The sequence below is a fragment of the Bacillus rossius genome, chromosome 2, assembly GCF_032445375.1.
Source record: "Bacillus rossius redtenbacheri isolate Brsri chromosome 2, Brsri_v3, whole genome shotgun sequence".
Lineage (NCBI taxonomy): Eukaryota > Metazoa > Arthropoda > Insecta > Phasmatodea > Bacillidae > Bacillus > Bacillus rossius.
The window spans coordinates 31,441,168-31,464,692 of NC_086331.1; the positions used below are offsets into that span (position 1 = coordinate 31,441,168).

The following is a 23,525-nucleotide window of genomic DNA, read 5'->3' on the forward strand; positions in this document are numbered from 1 at the left end:
TATTGTAACAAAAATTATGTATTATAAATCCATCTTTAACCTTAATTACTCAAATACTTTAACGAAATTTAAAATTACATTATTAATTCGTGTTCGTTTAGTCATTTGCTCAAAATCAAGTTAAAACAAATTTCTGTTAATACGCACTATATTTTTACAACTTCCAGGGACTTTCGACTGCTTCATACTTGTATATTTGTATATTTGTAGAGACCGGAAAAATTTGCGGATTCATTTCACGTCATGCTAGAATCCAAACACATGTTATACCTTAATATTGCATATGTGATTGGATCACAGTTTATCTGAAGGACTTTGAGCCAATGAAACTCCTTCAACCAAAGTCGTATCGAATCGAAAGGGGGACGCACCACAACGCCGAAATGCCAAATTGACCACAAAGTCGACAGCTAGAAAACTGCTGTGTACCACAACGCCGAATTACCACAGCGCCGAAATACACTAACGCCGAAAAATGTCATTGCAGGACTGCCACAAAGGTTAGGTTAGGTTAGACTAGGTTTGGTTAGACTAGGTTAGGTTAGACTAGGTTAGGTTAGACTAGGTTAGGTTAGACTAGGTTAGGTTAGGCTAGGTTAGGTTAGGCTAGGCTAGGATAGGCTAGGTTAAGTTAGGTTATATTACGCTAGGTTAGGTTAGGTAAGGTTAGGTTTGATTGTGGTATTTCGGCGTTAAGGTACATTTAAGAAACATACACAAATTAATTCAGTTGTTATTTCGGCGTTGTGGTACACAGCAGTTTTCTAGCTGTCGGCGTTGTGGTCAATTTTGACATTCGGCGTTATGGTATTTCGGGGTTGTGGTCAATTTTGACTTTCAGCGTTACGGTATTTCGGCGTTGTGGTAACGACGCAATCGAAAGCACCTCAGTTGACAGGTCTCACAAATCAGTAGCCAATGAGCATGTGGCATTTGGCGAGTATGTTGAACCGCGAATTTTTTCCGTCCCTAGATATTTGACACACAGGAAGAACCGTTTTCGGTAAGCCTCGTAAATAGTAAATTGCTTCGGCTTTGAAGTGAGAATCAGCTTTTACCAAGCGCGCAAAAAACGTTTCTTTCCCATACTCAAGAGTTACATTTTAGTGCGAGTAACCTTTGGTCGCCTGTGGTTGCTCCTTAATCGATCACGTTTTATAAAATAATATAGTATTATGAAATATATTTATTCTCGTTGCTGTGGAACTCTGAGCTACCTCGGCTCCAAAAAAATATCTTTGAAGCTAATAATGTATTAAATAAAACAAAGAGATATTACATTTGTTACTAATGCAAGGCGGACAATAGTGGTATCTATAGTTATGACGGTCCGAGCACAGGATTTAGGATGTGGAGCTGTGGAACAAGTCGCCAGTTGGATCACATTTAATTTGACCTTGAGCTACGGTGATCTTGTTTCTCGACTGAAAATTATATCGACTGAAATTAAGAAATTCAACTCCTCGTTTAGATTTTTACCTAAAAACTATATATATATGTAAATTAAAAAAAAATTAAAAAATCCAAATATTCGGAATAAACATATAACAAATTATTTTATAACAACTTTAATAAAAATCACTTGTCATCGAGAAGGGAGATACTTTGTTCGATTTCCGACGTATTCACTTGCAGAAAATTTAACAAAACCTTTCTCCAAAATATTAATTAGGCTACTAATACCAAGGCATAAATAATGCCAATCAGTATGACGTCATGGCGGTCAAATGTCATCCCACCTTCTTGGATTCTCTTGTCATCAGTAGGAGCATGCAGATTTCGCGAAAATATTCCGAGACTAGATGAAAGTTAAAACACTTTTGAACCGTCTGTTTTTCCTGATTAAGTGATTACGTGAGTTTCTCTTAGGTACATAACGATTTTAACAACACCAGTCACAGTGATTCAGTGTGGAAGTAAACGCGTCCTGAGTGGCTCGTTCAAATAAGGCAATGACTTCTCTCGCAGACGGACGCCAATCACAAGGAAGTAACCACATGTGCGGGTATACCTTGTTGCAGTTTAATAAGAGTTCAGAATTTTTCGCGGGAAAATGTTTGTCCCTAACCATTAAGTATTTAGAGGCATTTAACTTATTTCTTCGTAATGAACCTGCAGCTAAAGTTTGTCGGGAAAATTCAGACTCAATGTGTATAAAAACAAACATTATTGAAGAAATACAATAGTTATCCTTATTCAGTTATAAGTGAGCTGGAGTTTCTCGCTCGGATCAATTTTCTTTGCGGGCGTTTGTTCGTAAGCCGTTTTATGTTGTTTTTTTCCTTCGGGATCCCATATCCGCTCCTTTGTCTGGGGGGGACAAATAGTATTCAGGCTCGTCGCTTTCTGGCGACGCTACGGGAGAATTCCGGGCAGGTCGCGCCGACGAGACCCTGGCGAACGGAAGTCTACCCCAAAAACTGTTCGCATGCGAGACACGGCCCCCCCCCCCCCCTCCTTCTCTACCCTGCTCAACCTTGCAAGCTTTTCCCGGGGAGGGCTCGCGGAAGGAAAGGTAAGAAGGGCGCGCGAAAGGGTGGTTTTGCGCCGCCGAAGAGTTTGCGCAATGCCACCCCCCCTGCTTTCCACCCCTTCTCCGACCGTGCCTTTTCTAACGACCCCCACGCAAACGGGATTACATCTTTCCTCCCTCCCCACCCTCTATCCCTTTCCCCACGCCCGCTCTTCCCGTACCCCTCCCCGGCCCCTCATTCCGCTGGCATCTTTTCTTTCGCCTCATTCGCCTTTCTTATTCGCCATTTGAAGCGGCGGTGGGCGGGGCCAAAACTGCTGGATTCAAAGTCGCATGACAAAAGACTGCGCCGGGCGAAGGGAAGAAAATATCCCGTGCCGCGGGGAAATGAGGGGATGAGAGGGGCGCGTGGGATGCCGGGTAAGAAGGGGTGGGGGGAAGTTGCTCCGACTCGCGAGAAACACTTCGCCGGCTGGATGAGGAGGGAGCAGAGAGAAAGCGTGGAACGAGAGATAAAACTCCCGCCGCCGTATAGAAAATAGTATATAAAGACGACGAAAGATAAGGATAGCACTCTTCCTCGGCCTGGTGTTCGTGAAGGAGGGGGTAAGGAAGAGATGAAGGAGAAAAAGGGAAAAGGAACGAAGGCCTGCTATGGGGTGAATAGGAAGGGGGAGGGGGTGAAGCTTATGGAATATGAGAGAAGGCTAACGCAGGAGAAAGAGGGTTCGTATATTAGGGTTTTGAGCAGAAGCGTTCAAGTCATTTCAAGTAAACATTTCCAACAGTCTGAACGAGCCTGTGTGCCTAGCCAAACTTGCATTTTATTATTAAAAAGAAACAACTTTTGTACCTGTCGCCTCTGTAGGCACTTGGTTTGGCATCATAATACCTTCATAGTTATTCGGTCAACAATTCTTAGCCAAAAAACTAATCTTATAAAATTGTAACATATATTCGTTTAAATAAATAACTGTTTGAACAGCTCACTTTTCAACCCCCCCTCCTTTTTTTTCAAACACACACAATATATAAATTAAGTTTATTTCTTCCTATCATAGTTAACCAAGGCAAACTAAAATTTAATTGATCCTTTCTTCTTCCATACACTTAAGACGAGCGGGAAAATAGTTAACTTTTGTTTGAGCTAAAGTCCGTTTCAGTCACACCACGTGAAAAACACCCGTGATTCAGCTGGTCATTTAATGTTTGGAATCAACAACATCCTTTTTCGTCAACATTTACGAAGTAGTGAACTCTTTACATGATATTAGCCATAATGTCCATTTATTTAAAGTAAATCATTTTCGAATGCAGGAATGGAAGCATTTGGTATCTGTAACGTTTTTCGCAGTAAATTCCATTTTTTTTAGCAACTGAAAAAAATATCAAACACTAATACAATTTTTAAGCTGCATATCGTTCATTTGTATTCTGATTTTGTGAGAAAACTTGGACGATGCCCTAAAATTATTACTACAAATAGAGCTACCTGAGATGAATTCTTCGAAATTCCGCTTCTTCATCAGGTTTTTGTTAATTTTAACCCCCGTCCACGTGAAAATGTAAACAATTTTATTTTCGAATTTAAGGTAATTAGTTGTTTCTTTATGTAATAAGTAACGATCATACAAACTCCCGTAGGTTTCTGGTACTAGTCTCAACTCCGACCACTTTTACACAAACCAGTTAATGTCTTGTATTTCATTATCTGCTGCCACATTTTACCTTCTATATCTGGATCGCATATGGTTGGATAAAATTATTTGAGGTATATTCTTATTGGTTTCTTCTCCTTCAGAGCCTGTCAAACTACATCCTCGAACCAATAAAAATGACAGCTAAGCGTACAATAGGACACACACCCGACTATATCCATATCCTAACAACGATTGATAACATTTGATAATTTTTGAAAAATAAAGTGTTATTTTTTTAACTTCGCACTTTGTTCACACTTACAAGAGAAACAAATTAAATATTCACGTAAAAAATAACCAAGCTGTCGCAAATGCGCAAGTTCAGTGCACACACGAAATTGTCGTAAAGCTTCGGGTAAGGTTTACACATACGTTTGACATAAATAACAATAGTCTTAGTGTTTATAAAATATCATCCTGGCTAGTGTGTCGTTTATGTACTGCTACGTTTAGGCATGTTAACAAGGCAAAACTTTTCTTTACCGCAGAAACAGATTATATAAATTAGTTAATATTATGTCTGCAAAAATTGGTTTTGTCAACTAAAAATAATTTTTATGTGACATCATGTTAAAAATAATATATTTTTAAATCAAATTTATTTAAGTGAAGTTAAAAATATATTTAAAGGCTAATTTTGTTTTATTTGCTTCCAAAGGTTTTTACTATTTCACGAAAATTCTGGCATCATATGCCCAATTATGTTTCGTAATAATTTAAAAATTTAATTTAAATCACCATACAAATGTTTATATGGGTATTTATGGCTTTTTTTCACGTATAAAAATTTTCCATTACGACAGGGTGATCAGCCCGACAAATGATAATTGACTTGTATTTCTAACAAAATCCTTGGATGCATGAACCTCCAATAAAACATTTTTATTTGTAAAACTCTGAAGTAGTCTGACGACGGTGACTGGGAAAATTTGTAGGTTCAACGGCCCAAGTAAGATATATTCGACAGTCAATTGTATACCTGGAAATATGCCATCTAAGTTTGAGAGAATCCAGAGTGTATTGTCCGTGATTCTACCCATTTCAGTCCTTTCCTTTTATTTATTTCGTTACAATTCATGCAATTAATCATTGAAATTCGTTTCTATTAAAGAACACTTATTTTGTTATAAATGGGTTCTGTTGATGCTGTTTGATGTTTTTTACTTCCTTTTATTTACTTTATTGGTGGGATTGTTGTCGGCCCAAAAGGTCTCGGTGTATGGACTGTGGGTCAATTGAAAATGCTACAAACCGGAACAAGTAAGGATTTGAAGTTTACTTGTCATGAAATAAATCCACTAATTGACTAATGTCCAACAAAATCCATGATGAATGGCTAAGATTATCACTAATTACTTGATACCTGCCCAATTCGCATTATTGTCTGGTACTAGGCTGAACTCAACAGTCAGGTAGATATGTAAATAGTTCTGTGTCTTCTATTCATTCAGTTCACATATAATGAATGATTGGGTCATATTATTCTTGTAATGTTGTTATTGGTTCTTGTCCTACAGGACGTGTCGAAATACTCATGACCCAATGAGAACGTTTAAATGTGTACTTTCTGAATTATAGCGTGACTTCAAATAATAACGTGAATTTTGCAGTTATCTTAAAGTAACCGATTCCTTTCAGTGCAGCTTATAGTAGAAGGATGTCATATTTTGAAAAGAAAAAAATTTTTGGTGAGGCAAGGGGATTTAAAGTTTTCAATCAGTAGTAAAGTAGACTTGTGATTTAATATGACGATTAACACACGGTTCTATTCACACTAATTTGATTAATCAGAGTCAGGAATGAAAACGATAGAAGCAATGTTGCACTTTAAAAAACAACCGGTCAAAAAGATTTAAAAAAATAACCTTCCTTAATATTGGCCAGGTAGCACGCTAAATTCACTCAAAAAGTAGGCCCATATGGCAGTTGGAGCGAAAATAATAAGTAGGGGCATGTTTTTGTTGGGAAAAGATTTCAAGTCTGACAGTTAAGATACTGTAGCAACGTCTGTGTTTTGTGATTGGTTGACGAAGCCTTAACAAAATTAAAACTGTCAAAAAATATTACCTAACATATATCCACTTGTAGATTTTTATTGCAGATCATATCTATTTAGGCACTAATGTTTGGCTATCTGTTTAAAGAATTGTGAGATCTGTCGGAAGACTATGGCTGCAATGATATCGTGAAACCAACATATACTTTACTGAGGCCTGTCAGCAAATAACTATAAAAGACAGAAAGTTGAGCCATAGTCCCGACTTCACAATCTCCTTTACAATAGATCAACTATCGTTTTGGTAACTGACTGCTGAAAATGAACTTTCTTGAAGAGGTAACATGTGATTGGGAACTTTCTCTGTCACTGGGTTACGGTTGGTTGAAAGTCCAATAGGTCGTGTGAGACATCCCCTTTTCCACACATAGAAATATTATATAATAGGTAGTTTTTGATTTTAACATGTTTTAGTTTAATCAGCGAAATTTTCGGACGTTCAATGGCCTTCGGGCTACAATTTATGGGTTTGCGTTAACTCCAACCTAAGTCATTTCTCCATTGGTTGTAGTTCTCGAGAGAATCCCATTCCGTTTTTGGAATACATGAAACTGATTCCATTACCCAACTGCTGTTGGTCAGCTGTGGAGTTGGACTATCTTGGGTAGTGTTAAATGAACTGTGGACCGACTTAAATGTGGCAAATTCAAACAAATTTCTACATGTCTTTATAGTAATATGTGAAATTTCTAGTAATCTAGATTCATACCACTCAAGAGACGGGTGTCTGTGAATTCAGCAGATTAATTTGTGTTCTAGAAAATTATTCCGAATCTTTCACATACTTGGGTCACATTTGGGTTTTCATAGACTTGTGCCACGGTTAGAGTTTTCTGCACTCCTCTTGGTCTTTGTTTCACATGAATTCACCACCATGTTACCTCCTCCAGGCTAAAATTCGCCCGGGCTCAATACGGACACCAAGCTGGTCCGTAAGGTTGCAGGTCCTTTGCGTGCTGAACTTTCGCCGTGGCACGCCGGTGCGTTGTCTAACCGGAGGATTTCAGAGGAATGCAAAGTGCCCTGCGCGTGCTCTCTCCTCACCGCTGGAAATACTGGCTTGCTGGAGGTTCGGAATTTCGTGACAGCACTTGGCTACTTTTTGCGCCGGGCAGAGAGAATGTTATGTTGACTTGGGAAGGAGGGGGGAAGTGGGGTTGGAGGGGCCCGAAGGGGAAAGACGAAGAGAGTTTGCTGAGCACGAAACATGGCGCGAGCGAGACAGCAAGAATTATATGTATATATAGGGAGAGGGAGGTAAGGCGGGAGGAGAAAATTTAATTGCCTTTAGGTCGTTCATTAGGAACTGGAGAAGAAGAAGAAGACGACGTAGCCCCGGCGTGCGTTTCTCATTTGTTTCGCGACTTTCGTCCCGCCTGCTGCCCGATCCCCCTCCTCAACCAATCCTTCCTTTTCATTTACGTCTTCCCACCGTCGTTCCTCCCCCATTCCGCGTTCTTACTCTATGGAATAAAAGACCTCCTCTTCCTCTCTTCCAGCCCCGGGGAACCTTTATGCGCGCCTGCTACGTTGCGACGGATCGTGCGATGGGGTAAAACAAGCCAAGGCGCCGCAGCGATGGATGTTGCCCGCTGGGTCACAAGAAGAGTTTCTGCGTCGCCGACGGCATGAGGTTACGCCTGGCACGGCACAGAACACTTGGACATTCAGAAGTGAAACTGCCCTGCCCATTGCCAAATCCAGCTGCCCACCTCAGCAAGATTACGCTCCTGGCGAGAAATACGGCGGAAAGCTATCCGCCAGTCATTGCCCAAGGGTGAAATGGTCAGGTGTCGGGCCCGGAAAATGAAAAATCGTCACACTGTGACCAATCAGTAGAGACATGAAAAATTCGCGCATTCATTTCACGATAGGCTAGAATCCAAAATGTTAGCATTTTTGCTGCTTCGGTGATTGGGCCACAGTATATCTGAAGGACTTTGGGCCAATGAAAAAATGTAAACACAAGAAGTAGCGAATCACGAGCATCCCAGTTAACAGGTGCTACGAGACAGTAACAAATGAGCAGATCCAATTCGCCTGAGTGCATAGAGGATCATGGAGTCTATCCTAGAGGTCATTTAAATCACGAATTTTTCCGGTCTCTACCAATCAGAAGCAGTCTGACTCAGTCAAAAAAACCTTCGAGTATGCTACTCCTATGTCGAAGTAACCAACACCGCACATCTCTTCTGAATGCATAAGTGTTCGGTCTCCACGCACACTATTCTTGCAGCTCGCAGGGTCTTCGTTGGTAGACATTGCTGGCACATCCTTCTTATGTGGTGACAGTCCCAACACCATTGATATGACTCAAATTTGTGAGCACCGTGTCGGATTTGAACTCCACTGTGATATTGTATGTTCTGTTAACATAATCCTCTGTGTTAAACCCTGCAATGTAAAACACTATAAAACCTTACAGCTCCTTCATATCCACTATTGACCCAAAACCTTTATTTACATCTCCAACTTCACCACCACGCCCACAGGCACCGTGGTCTCCACCTCTTCCACTATTTCTCTCTTTATTCTCTATCACCTCCAACTCAACCTTCACCAAAACATTCATTTTCACCAACAGCTCTAACTCAACCACCACAGTCTCCTCCGTTTCCACCATAGACTCCACCAGGAACTAGTTATAGCTAGGGGCATGCTAATTTCGCGAAAAGATTTCAAGACTAACTGAAAGTCAAAACAATGTAGCACCGTCTGTGTTCCGTGATTGGGTAAGTTTCTTTCAGGTACGTGTCGATTATTACAGCACCAATCACATTAAGTCAGTGCGGAATCAAACACGTCCTGAGTGGCTCGCTAAAACAAGGCGACGACTTCTCTCGCAGACGGCCGCCAATCACAAAGAGGAAACCACTGGTGCGGTTATACCTTGTTGCAGTCTAGTAGACGTTCAGGTTTTTTCACGAAAAATGCCTACCTCTAGTTATAGCATACTCCATGAAAAAGTTCCCTTTTCTGACAAATGACGTGTATGTATATATATATATATATATATATATATATATATATATATTAGTTTTATAGCTGAATATTCATCTAAAGTGACTGGAAAAATTCTTATGTTCGATGAACTACAAGATGAAATCCGTCTTTCTCTACATACTTAGTCAAATTTTACCTGTTTATTGGCCACTCGCTTTAGAGATGCCTTAAACAAGTTGCCTGTTATTCGATACTCTTATGGTTTTATGTTTCTCGTTGGCTCATAGCCCTTCACATAAACCGTTGGCCAGAGCAGAAGCAGATTTTTAGTCTCACCCTTTCGCAAAATTAAACCACAAATTTATCCGTTTTTATTCATCCATAATTTCTTTGAAAACTACACATAAGTGGTTAGCTACCCTAATTCTTTGTTAACCATTGTCTTTATTTCATTTAATGGAATAAATAAAATAGTACTCGTTCATATGAGGGATTATGCCACAACATAAACTAGATACAGAATAAATATTCTTACAGAAGCAAAATTATGCGGGATAATCGTTTCTATTTACTTAAGTGCAAATGGTCGTTCTTTGGCTGCGCGGGTTTGCGTCCAATTGGCCTGCATTGGCTTAGTCTGTCACGTGGCTTGCTTTTCCCTCGTCGCTGATTGGAAAATAATGCTCCAGCATATTGCTCGTCATCTCGGCCATTTCGGTGAATTGTGCGGCCTGGAGCTCTTAAAGAATTTAACAGTTTCTCTTTTAAGTGACTAGGAATTATTGGGTGGAAGTATACCGACATTACACTGGCAGTCTACTAGAAGAATGCGAGGCAACAGCTGCAGTCATGACGCAGAACTACTTCCCAGAGGATGTGGTGTGAGACCGGAAGCAACCAGGTAAAGTATGAAGCTAAAGTCAGCAGGTTTGCTTCAGTTCACTAACCACCAATCCACCTGAGTGTGGAAATCTATTGGGGGAGAATATAATTTGTCATTAGTAAACTGCTTTACATTTCCAAGTCCTGTCTGATCACATAGGACCATATAATTTCGTATTATTTTTTTACTACAAGACTGACCTTCAAATAGCTGGAGAAGCCTGAAACTTGTCCCGTGTTAAATAACCTCTTGGGTAAATTCCAGAGACCCCAACATTCTCGGGCCAATGCCATCTGTTGATTGGCGGCCCATTAAACACGTCCTAGCTGAAATGTACAAGTTTCGTTTCTTCTCGAATTGAAGGACAATATTTTATGGACATGCGTCATTGCTGGTTTACAATGGTTGTCATTGAAAATCATCAATAATGTGCAACAAAGATTAGTACATAAACATACCGACAATAAGCTGAAGTCCAATCTTATATGTCTATACAAAATGATTCTGAATTAAATCGTCAAACGTTAGTTGCAGTTTTATCACGAAGAAATAAATTAACATATGTACGACGTATGGTCTAAATTACTTACCGAAACTTGTATACGTATTTGAAGTTGGAGCTCAATAATATTTTTTTGTTAAATAATAGAGATAGCCTAGTATTTAAGATTGATCAATCACTAAGCGTATGAATAATAATTAATTGATCAATGTTTTACAGCCACAGAAAAAATTGTCACTATCTTAAAATGATTTCATTAAAATATTTGGTTGTAACAACTTTATCATCCACATATTTTTGTGATGTGATACTATTCCTTATCATTTTAATGAAATAATTTTGTGATAGTGATAAAATTCGTGGTGGTTGTAACTTAATTCAATTAAACAGACTCCATACTCTCCGCGTTCCATTTTAAAGACCCTTTCTCTTACTTTTAAAATAAAATAGTTGTTCAGCCCCAATTACAAAGACATACCTGTATATCAGCCTTGGGAAGTTCTTTAAACCATCGCAAAAATAATTTCAACTAATTTTGTCTTGATAAGGCTATAGCCAAAGTTTTTTTGTCGAATCCGGAAACATTATGTATAGCACAGAGAATTTCGTGGAAGAAATTCAGTTATAATAAACACACAAGCGAACACAGAGAGCTGACAAAGGCGAGACAATTTTTAGCCCACTCTGTTCGTCTGTGCTGTAATTTATTCCAACTAATTGCTGGTTACAGAATTCTCAGTGCTATACAGACATGTAAAATTTGACAAAAGCTGATTTTTGCTTGTTGTCCGTGTGTTTATTTATATACTTTTTTCCATTTTTGAAGGGTTTTTTTAACTTTAACTAGTGAAAACCAACAAAAATGTATTTTTATGGAATTAAATAAATATTTCTCATGGCTGGGATAAATCAAAGAAAGTCTTAAACTGAAGGTTTCTCAATGGTTTGGACACCTCCACATGAAATGTGGGCAAATCGTAGAGGTATTTCAATTCATTTTGAAACTAAGGCTGTTATGTAATGAAATCGAGTATTTTATCAGTTACCCACGAACTGGACCATTGTTAATTTGACCAGCCCAAAGAAAATTTTGAACTTAAAGCAAAAGCTTAAGAATTTTCAAATTTGGCGAATTCACAAGATATGGTGTCTGAAACATTCTGAAACTGTTTGGAGGGGTTTAAACGTTTTTCAGAGATATTCCAAATGAGATGCAGCAGTTCCAACAGTTTCATGTCCAGAATGGGTGGATAGCCGGTTGTTGCTCGTGGACCAGGGAAGAGAGATGGTGATCGGCGCTGTATTGTAATCTAAAGTTGAGCTTCAAGAGTTCGCGTCAAGACGTCAGCCGTGAGGGGTCCGAGGTAGGAGGGGGTGGTATGGGGGTTAGCAATCTCTAATAAACCCCCTCTTTCACCCTCTCTGGAAACGCCGTTATTTATAGCCTCCTTTAATTATTATAAACGGCAGAATCCAGCAGTGATTTACGGGCGAGAGTAGCGCGGGTCTGTTTTTCTTCCCTTTCTTCTTGCTCTTGTTGAGCGCGAGTTCGCGAGTCTAAGGACGTACCCGGGACAGTTCTGATGAGTGATACCCTCGGCAGCCCCGGCCCTTTGCCACCCGCTGTCCCTCGCCGACGTCGTTTGTTTCCTAGCGCCGCTTCAACTCGGAGCGCGCCGCCGCAACTGATGGTGGGCTCGCGCGCGGGAGAGGAGAGTAACTTCGGGCGAACAGCGCAGACTATTCCGCGCGGGAGGGGGGCGGGGGTGGATTTAATAAGCTCCGCGGGAGCGAAAATATTCGCAGACGTTTGTTCCGCGAAAGGCGAGCTCGCAAGATTACTCCCGAACGAAAACTTGGGTACGCGCGCCCCACCTGATTTCCCCTGGCGACCTGAAACGCGGGAATGCTTAACATTTTCTGATAATTTTTTTTTTTATTGTTACTCGGGGGCTTTACGAAATTTGCGAAATAGCCCAGCAGGTCGATTATTTTCACTCCCTATTTTGCTCAGTTGTTCATTCGCCTTTCTCGCGGGAAACACTTCTTTTCTCTTCTGACTATAGGTGGAACCTGATTAACTCCTTTCATCTCAAACTGATTATTTCCGGGCCAGGCATGTGTCATAAACGCGTTAGTAAAGGAGGAATGGCATATATGGTATATACACATACATATATATATAAATTTATGGAAGCTGGTGGATACCTCATCTTGAACCCAAATGTCATTGGTTCAAATCCCACCGCAGGTTAGTGATGCAAGTTAATAGCCATAACAAACCTAAGATTCCAAGTGATAACACGTTAGTATAATCGAAATAAATACATAAAATTAACATTATTTTATAATTTCGGAACCATCCCGTGTGAGTCCGAACTTCTGTTTTCGATTTACTGCCAAGCCAAATTAAGTTACTTAATAATGCCTGTCAGATGGTATTAACTTCTGTAATAGTGTAATATAAATTATTTGTTACCATCGATTAGTAGGTACATTTCGCGGATTCGATTCGGTACCGAATTTTCATTCGCATGTCCGAACAGCGTTAGTACCGAAGTGACTCTTCCTGCTTTTTGTGAGAAACTCGTCGCTCTTTTGGCTTAGGTTGCAGAAAGCTCGTTCTCTTGAGTGCTAGGTTGTGTTAATAGGTACGACCTGTAAGCTTGATGGTCATGGTTTGTGGCTGGTGAGCTTTAAGTCCCTGGTTCGATTCCTGGTTGGCTTGGGTATTTTTATTTTTTCAACTAAGACAAAGTTTCCCTCTTCCTGCGTTCTGGCCTGACCGTTGCGTCGTTGTAATCTTCATCTTCACACCGCGGAAGACAACAAGGAACTACTGCAGAATCCACTCACGATCATGTTCCCAAGGGACACAAGCCAGTATCCGCATTTTTCAACCCATCATCAGTTATAATTTGGTCAAGGACGTGAAATTAGGAACAAAATGAATCTTACTTATTAATAACCAAAACATACTATACATTTCCGAATATTTAAGTCCGACATGTGATTAAAATTATACCCGTCCGTGTTGCTTCTAATTTCACAGAAGAAGAAAAAACTTATAAGAACACTAACATACTCGCCTCAAAGTTCAAAATAGTGTTTTTCAGAATTTCTTGCACGTTTGCTCGTTGTTCCTCAGTTTTCTTTTTTTCTTTTTTGTTCTTGTTTGTTTGTGATTTTTAGGTACTATGAATACTCCTTCGGAATTTTTGACAATGTTTTGAAAGCAATTATTTTTCTTCTGGTCCTGCACGTTATGTCTAACTTTGAAATAATTTTTTTTTTTTACACATACAACAAAGTTGTCAATTGTGTGCATCCGGATTTCTTCGCTCAATGTTTTTCGAGTTGCTTATATAAAGGAGAACTTATAGTAACTAAATACAAACACATTGACCTATGGGCAGTATTGTCATGAAATATTTTAAGAGATATTAATTGAGTAAACTTTTTGATTATGGTGCTAATATTTTTAAATATGTTTACAAAATTTACACAATAATTTTAGCACATGATATGAACTTTAATCAAACTGTTTCAAATAAAAGAAAACATTTAAAAGTAAATTATCATTATAGTGTATAAATTCATTTCAGCTACATTTGTAAAATAAATAACTTATTGCCTGTTTTAACTCAAAAACGCTGCGCTGTTAAATATTGCACTATGTAAGTTATTTTACAGTTTAGGAAGGATTGGGTGTATATACATATTTATCTACCTATCATAAGTAATAGGTAATCAGAGGCTGAGAGAGAAGAGAAAATGTAATTTTTAAACTCTTAACACGAGACTCTAATATAATCAGAATTTCGTGACAGTTATCTGCTAATTTCTTTCATAAAATTTCTTCGTAGGAAGCCGTCACTGAGGCAGTTTTTAGCAAAAACGCAGTTAAAAAATTAGGTATGACTGATTTTTAACATTACATATTAACAGCGTAGAAAGTGATTAATCATAACTGTATCACTAACAGAACGATTCAAGCTATGAAGTATGGGTATAGACTTAACGCGAGCTGCATAGTAGAATCATTGACTTGCTTATCTTCCAATAGAACTGTCAAAAAATAGGTAATGGGGAAAGCAAATGACGTTTTGTTGAAATTATAAAATTTGATGTCACTTTGTGTTTGTATGTCAGAGATTAAAAGCGTCTTTGATATTTCATTGCAGATGCGTTTAAATATGTTCTGAGTAACATTGCTACTTAAAAATATCCGCATTTTTTTTTGGTTGAATCAGTTGACTTTGATTGCGTTGTTTTACCACCTGAGCCGAAGACCATTATCGCTTTGTAATCATATGATTAGTCAATGAGGCATTCGGCATGTTAATTGCATGGAGTGTTGCCGACCATGTCCATCCGAAAAAATTTTCACAGTACCGTAATGCCTCGAACTTACAGCAGCTGTGTCCGTTTGGAAACATTTCAACTGAAACGTCGCGTCGGTGGTGTTACAGAAAAGGAAGCTTTCGCGACAAAATTCCAGATTGCGTCAGTCACGCCCACATGAAAGCCAACCAGCTTATCGAACACTGCAGCCGAGCAGGTGTGCCCATTCTTGTTGGCGAGTTTACAAACGGCGCCTCCGCGTGCAAACCCAAAAAAACGAATTTACTCATTTACAAACTGAAGTGAACGTCAGCGACGCGACGGGGGAAAGGAAGAGATGAAGGGGGAGGTGGCCGCCCGAGGTATACACACGGGCGAAACAGAATTCCGCATTTTCTGCTGTTTTCTCGCCCGTCATTTTCGAAGCGCGCTTCCTTATCAGTTGTCCATGTCCGTTTCCTGTCCGTCCACGCTCAAAACCTACCGCCGACTGTTTTGTCTCTTGTCCACTCCGTCCACCCACTCCTCCTGTTTCTCTTTTCATCTTCCTCCTTTTCACTCCTTCCTCGCTCCTCCACCATCATCCTTCTGTCTTGCACAAGAGGCGCGGTATCTGTAGCGAACATTCATTTCCTCTTTTAGACCATTCAATCCCGGGACGAAAATTTTCGATTCCTGCACAGCGAAGAGTTGTCGCTTACTCTCGCCGGCAGCGACGTAATTTTGCTTCGTTCGTTTTCATCGTTCTTTATTTTTTCCCCCAAAACAAAGTTGGCAGCGGAGGAATGAGAACGAGCCACGCGTCGCTTCACGTCATTTCCCGCGCGACGCTCACATAGTTAAGAAACTCATCTCCTCGTCTTGGTGCCAAAACACGCCCCGCTTAAAATGTAAATGAACGCCGAAACTGGATTTGCCGCAGCTGCAGGGTCTAATTCGAGATAGAGAGAGAGTATCTTCTTGTTCGAGCAGCTAACGCTCACACACACATCGTACGTATCGTCTTCCTCCGGTTTCCTTGCCGTATAGTTCCTAGCCGTAACTTCCTTATCGCCGGGGCAGTTAACCTGCATATTGCCTATACGACGCTTCGATGCCTCGCCGCGCGATGTCCCGATAGGTCCCTGTTAGAGCTAGTCGAAGCCTGGCCGTCTGGCAATCAGTGTTACCAGGCATTCACCAGACCCGCGTGTAAGTTTCGCATCACCCGCGACGTCAGATTGGAACATTTTATGTGCTTTTAAAGTTTGTGACACGAGAAAAAAAACGCAAGTGATTCGTCGGGGATTTTTTTTAAGTCCTAAATATTCGACAAAAAAATTGGTTGTCTGTAAAGTCGGTTTACGGACGATAGTTTAACGTGACAACGTCATAACAAAACATTGATGAAATGATTGCATAATTTTATGAATAAAATTGAATCATTTTTATTGAAATATCACTATTTTGTATGGATAAAAAGAAGGAGTGAAATGAAATCTACAATTTAATTGATAAATTTACTTTTATTTGCACTCATTAATTCAAATATGTTTATTACTTTAACGAAGAGATTATTTTAACTATAAATTTTATACATGTTTGATATTTACCTTCTTCCAATCTGTGTTATTCTGTTAAGGATAGGACGATGATAGGAAAAGTAGGAAACGAATGGGAGTGTTTCAAGTTTAATGTGCCTCGAAAAAGTCAAATCGATGGTTGTTCCAATCGAGTGGAAGAGAGATAGATGCGGCGCAAGCGTACAAAGAGCGTAACGGGAACAGCGTAACAGGACAATGTGCGTAACGGGACAATGAGTCATCCTTTTTCGTGCGTGCAGCTGGCGTTCATCGATTTATTAGACGTTGTCACGTCAAAAATGTTACTTGTTCTTACGGTTGTAGAAATGTATTTGGCGTGGAGTGACAGCCAATCATAAACTGACATATTCTCGAGATTAGTGCAGGACTTTGAAGTATAGCCGAGTAGTCGAATAAACCACGAAGTGGCACGGATTCCACGTGTTAGTGTTTTCTTTGCAATAAAGGTGATAAATCTTACAAACTTTGGAAGTGCCATCATAAGTTATATATGGGCTGTTCTCTAGTTGTAATAATGTGACGAAAATGCGATTTTAAAAAAGTTCACCTTCCATTTAGGAAGAATGCTGTTTACAAATGATCAAGAATTCTTTGCAAAATTGCGGCTATCTTCTTAAATGTACGGACTCTGAGTTCACTTACTTTGAACATGACTCCAAAAGAATGTCCTGGGTATATTATAAAAACTTTCAAAAACTGGCTAAGTGTACTGAAAAAAAAATACTTATTTTGTCAACGAGTGTGTTTATCTTTGTTTAGAACGAATCATACAACTTGGAAGTCAAAATACGGCGTAGTCTTTAAGAAGATTCAGTTTTTTGAAACTACGAATAACTCTTCGTTTATTTCAGTTAAATTCTTTGTTGAGTTGTCCGTTTAGTTACTGTTATTTCTAACTGAGTGTAAGCGAACTAACAAATCATATTATTAATGTGTATGCTAGAATTTACAATAACCGGTGCCATTTTCAACATGCTCAGGCAAATGGCTCTCCATTCTAAGGCATTATAAAATTTAAAGTGTTAAGTGTCAGAATGTCTGGTAGCTATGCAACTTTCTCACCTATTAGCTCTTTATACCGCGACTACGAAGTACTCATTAAACTATAATTTGCCATTGTGTCGTAATTTATTATCTCTAAGTGATTGACAATTGAAAAAATAGAAATGATCATCTGCAACGTTATTAACAATTATTTTTTCCTGCCTGTCCCGTTATTTAGGAATTTCACTAATAAATATTAATGCTATTGTTGAAATACATTTTAAAGTCCATCTATCTGTGAGAATTCTACTACAGAATATTTTTAATATTTATATTGTAAAAAAAAAAACCTGCACATCTTGATGTCTAACCGTTCGCTGCTGCACATTCCATCTGTGAAACAAAACATACACGTTTTGAATAAGTCCAAATATCCCACTTTCACTACGTTCAGTGTCTTTTAATGGATAAATTTTCAGATTGTAAATATGCTGTTAAAACCTCTAATCTTATATACACGAAGGATAATAGAATTGAATTATATATATAAATATATAGGTTAATTAATGGATATTTTTAAATTTTTTTACATTTTATTAATTAGAATATAAATTCACACTGCTATCTTGTAGCGCTAACGGAGCCTTCAAAAACTTGTGAAGTTTAACAATTCAAAACAGTTTTCTTCCCTTAACCTGTAATTTTTGCATTTTTAAAACATAGCACAGAAATTGAAAGTTGGCATTCGAAGTCGATCCAGTTATCAGGAACTACAAATAACTTTTTATTTATTCGTGATCCAATCTTTGTTAAAAAGTTCGGAAATTTACTGTAGGTGAGACCGGGGTTAGTTGCTAGAATGTTGTGTAAGTTTTTTAATTATTGAGTTTGATAACATTTTTTTTCCGTGTACAAACAAACAATAGAGTTATAGGTTAAGTGCTAGAATTTTTTTTGAAAATTAAAGCTAATTTATAAACTTACATAAATTAACAATTTACCTCGCAACAAGATATGTTGTTACACACGCAAGGACACATTGTTACTATTTAAATCTATATTTTAAATCGCACACTCTCAGTGCGTACACAGGTCTGTTTTAAAATTGTAGTATTAGTACATCCCGATGAAATATCCTTAAACCATAAAAGGGCAATGTGAAATGCAGCATACACACTTCCAATACAATGGAATACTTACAATGTTAGAGATTGCAGGTTCACAGCTGCGCTGAACACGACGCATAATCTGCCCGTCACGTCGACCAGCTCACTGCCTTGCTCGTAGAGGCCACATAGCCATTGGTTCACGCGCTAGTGTCGCCCTTATGGAGCACTTGATTCTGTGCCTGATAACAAAACTACCACATTTATTTCTCTGTACGCCCTTGCCTGTTTACCATGAGAAACCTCAATAACAAACAAAAATTATGAATATGCAAACCCACAGAAGAAAAACATAGGTTCACACGGTGTTTTTGTTGCAACTATCCCGTCGTTTTTAGCCACTGTGTCCGTCGGTGCTGTTATATTTTTCTAATTCCCTCCAAGGAATTCGCGGTGTCATTGTTTTTAATTTTTGACATCGGCTGGTTTTGGCTAGTTTTCTGTATGTTTGCGTATTCAACTTTTTTGTCCGTTATTGAGGTTTCTTGTGACAAAAACAGCATCTGTCAGCTTGTGAACGTCTCTTTTTTTGAGCAAGTATAGAGTTCTAGCACAAACCAGAATTATTTGTAATTTTTATTCTTTTTTATTTTTAATTTTTATTATTCCTGTGATTTTCTGATATTAAGGAAAACGTGGTTAGTTTTCTCCGTGTGCTCCTGATTATTCCTGTCAATATTTTGATGGGATTATTCGTGTGCTCCTTATTATTCATGAAAAATTGGTCTCTGCAAGAAAATAGTTTTTACTTAATGACTCATACAATTTTATTTTCATTTACAATTTAAATTGTAAACTTCTGCTTCCAAATTATCAATAAAAAATATTTTATCCGGTGGATTTCAAACAAGAAACATTCGTTACTCAGTCAATTAACATGCCTTGAGATATATGAGAATCGCAATCATGCAAGACGAATTTCCTTCTCCTTGATGTCTAGCAAAGCCTCCCTTTATTTGCGATCGTTAGTGAGCATCCCACATCCCACATGAAAAATAAATATTTACCTCCACGCAACATGTGGTGACATCTGTTGTTGATAAGCAGAACTATTTGGTAAAAAGTCTTTCAAAATTGAAAATTAACTCTCCCTGATGGATTATTCAAATTGGTATTTATATATCTGTTTCTAAATAAAAAAACTCAAACGATATCATTAGTCACAGAAGTTAACACGGATCTAGGTTTGTTGTCTGCAGCTGAATCGGAAGGATATCGATGTAGATTTTGCAACAAGGATTTTGACCTGAGAACGAATGCTAGAAGTCACGAGAAGAATGATTATGTTAAAAATCCACTACGCAAAATGTTAAACTGCAATCGGTGTAGCAGGTTTTTAACACGAATTGACAGCTTAAAAAGACACGGCAGAACATTCAAAGCCAAGCTCACTTACGAGATAGAGGAACTCGGTAAAGACACTATACTTAGGAAGAGTAATGTTATTAGCTCTCCCGATCACGACGGAGAACTTAAATTGAAGAATGCTAATGGTTAAAGGAAAACTGAAACTAATGGAAGTATCATCAGCGTGAAAAGTGAGAATACATACAAGCCTATTTCCATTAGATCCTCCATACGATGGAACAATGATGGACACATAAAAACAAATATTTTAGACAGTAAAGAAGCTTCTACGTCATCGATTTCGAGTTCTTGCAGTAATTAAGGTGAAGACGCTGACTTCTATGGAAATGGTGACAGTGACTCTGAAGCTGGTGACGCGATTGAAGACTGTGCTGACGCACCTAAAGCCGGCAAGATCGAAGACTCTGATAACGCCCTGAGACCAAAACGATAAAATAAAGTTTTCAGATAAAGCGTACAATACTGATACTAAAAATGCTTCTAATAAACATGCAAGGAAGATGACAGCATAAGAGATTAATTATGTATCATGGGAAGTTATTAACATATTGATTGACAGGTTAAGACTTCTACATGCTTCGCTTTGTGCAGGAAACTATTCGCACACCAAAGAATTCGACTTCATACTCAAAGAACTATGGGAAGCTGGCTACATACTATAATGACTTGTTTAATCTGTATTTCAATAAATAAAAATAATAAATTATGTTGTAGATTTAAAAAGTGATTGTTGTTATTATCTCGCGGATTATGATTTCTTGGCCTAAATTCACGCTACTGAATGGTCAATGTCTTCATTACATGTCCACTGCATATCCTGTGTATTTGTGTGTGTTTTCATTGCATATCCTGTGTGTGTGTAATGTGGGTCCATGTGTGTACTGTGTGTTCATGTGTTTACTATGTGTTTATTGTGTGTGAACTGTGTGTACGGTGTGTTCATTCCGTGTCCTGTGTGTACTGTGTATACTGTGTGTCCATTGTGTGCATGGGCGTCGCAAGGATATATTTTTTTGGGGGGACTTCAATTGATTTAGTTGTTGAGGAATATCTATCCCCTGGAGAAAAAAAAAGCGGGGGGTCCGGGGGTCCTCCCGGGAAAATTTGGGGTTTAAAGGTGCAAAAAGGTGGTTTTTAGGCATTTTTCTTTCCTAAATATTCTAATTATAGTTGGTTGCAATAAATAATTATTTTTTTATAAAAAATATTTTCAGAGAACAAATTTGTAAAAACACAGTTAACATATCTGCTGGTGCTTTATCCACACAAAATCATTAATTTAAACACCCGGAGAAACCTGAATGTTACACTTAAATGCCGCAGCAGTATTTAGAATATTTCGCACATGTACACAAACATAATTGATAAAGTGATTATATTCACTATTATTATAGTATCTCTCCTCGGTATCGGACCTGATTTTGATTTTACACGAAGATTGAATTAAAAAGTGCTCACATTACCACGATTGGACTAAATACACCATGCACAACATATGGGTTGTATCACAGAAATCATATTTTTAATATAACTACGAAACTAAATATATTATTGGAGGGGACGAAATTGAAGACTTTTATTATTGGGGGGAATGTGTCCCCCCGTCCCCCCCGGTTGCGACGCCCATGATTGTGTGTACTGTGTGTACTGTGCGTCCAGTGAATTATTCTCGTATTCATAGCTAAATAAATACAGATTTACAAGATGTCATCCAAATGTTAAGATGGTGGATGCCACAGTATTAATAAATATTTACCACACTCTAGTGGAAAAAAAATTAAACTAATGTGATGGCAACACACTCTAGAGAGGACATGTGTACTACGTGACACTAGCGCCCCTGGTAGAGAGTACCGAAAACAAGATGGCAGTTCTTTCTCGAACAGGCGATTCTATTATTACTTCAAATTAAAGAAAATTCCATGTCCGAATATGTGTGTTATTTTATATACCTTATTTAATTCTCAGTCTGGTAAATGTCTCAATGGCTGAGCGGTTAAAGGTATATGCTTTCCAAACTAGAAGTCAGAGCTGCGATGGTTCGAATCACAGTGCTTCCAATGTATTTTGCATAAAAAATTAAATTAAATATGTCGATAAGGACCATAACAGCTCTGGTAGGTAATAGAACATCGACCTTATGTGATGAGACAGAGCGACGCTGCCACTCTCTAGGATTAATCAGCAGAAACAAAGTTGTCGGTATCCTAGATGGCGGCCTCCAGTAAAACAGAAAAACCAAGATGGCGGATGTGTCGTCATCCAAGTTGGCGGCCTCCAGCAGACGAAAACAAGATTGCGGACATGATGTCAGAATCGGAAAAAAATTGCTGTGAAATCATATCCAAGATGGCGGATCGAAGAGGGCGGATTTAAGATGGACACAAGGGTCAATGTCAAATTTCATGGCCAAAGGTCAAGGTAAAATGTCAATATCAAAAGCCAAGATCAAGTTCAAAGGTCAATATCAAAGTCAAAGGTCAATATCAAGGTCAAATGTCAATATCAAGGTCAAAGGTTAATATCAAGGTAAAAGATCAATATCAAGGTCAAAGGTCAATGACATCCAAGATGGCCGTCGTGACGTTAGAATCTAAGTTGGCGGTGACAATCCACCGCCTGAAGCCTGTCTTAGGACATACTATTCTATACTACTCCAAACATTGCTTATTGCTAGGGTCATGAAATTTCGACATTTCAATGTCCTATTGGATAGACTCCATTGTCCTATGCAAACTCAAGCAAATGTAAATTATTTATTGGCTGCTGACTTGTAAGACGTCACAGATGTGTTGTCAATGACTATATAGGTACTTCTTAAGTTGAAGGGCTCTCATCGTCATAGAGTCCTACGGATAAACCGTAGCCAGTACTAAAAGAATAGCGAAGAAATGTGAGTATTTAAGTTTTAGCCTATCGCGGAATGAATCCGCGAATTTTTCAGGTTTAAACTTTTTGCTATGGACCTGCAAAAATTGCGTTAATTTCTGGTACCAGAATGACTTCGACACTTTTGTTCATAACTAAGTTGTCGTCTTGAAGTCTTGCGTTCATTGGCTGCTGACTTCTGTGCGGATGATTGGGACCATGGGAAAATAAAATGCTGTGGTTGATTCCTTGTCCTTCGGGACGTGTCAAACTACCTGATGACAATGAGAACGCCTTTCAAATGAACACTGTTAAGCATTCTAGCCGATCTCCAAATAATAACCCGAAATTTGCAGGTCTCTACTTAGTGCCTGCTACGCCGGAGAAAAAAAGATACCAGTTGCTAATAGGGTCTGACCGCAACATGCTTCTGACGCAAACCACCTGTGGGCTGATCGTCTATTGTCTCGAAGAAACTGTCTGCTGATAAATAACACACCTTTCATCACGTAACTTCCCGTTCAAGCCCGATATATCCAGCATATGCTGCCGTGACCAGCGCGATTCAAACCTTGAAACAAATTGCGTTTCGGAAAGCTCAGTCGACCATCGGTTTGTTCCGGTGACAAGGACGACGTCTGTTCGAGGGACTTTT

General features: G+C 38.8%; 1 long non-coding RNA gene across 1 annotated transcript in view; it reads right to left on the reverse strand.

Moving 5' to 3' along the window:
- Nucleotides 1-18,759, reverse strand: part of LOC134529932 (uncharacterized) — a 60,717-nt gene extending 41,958 nt beyond the window's left edge. The window contains exon 1 of the long non-coding RNA XR_010074746.1: nt 18,669-18,759. This is a non-coding gene — a long non-coding RNA (uncharacterized LOC134529932). The remainder of the gene's footprint in view (nt 1-18,668) is intronic.
- Nucleotides 18,760-23,525: the final 4,766 nt, after the last annotated feature.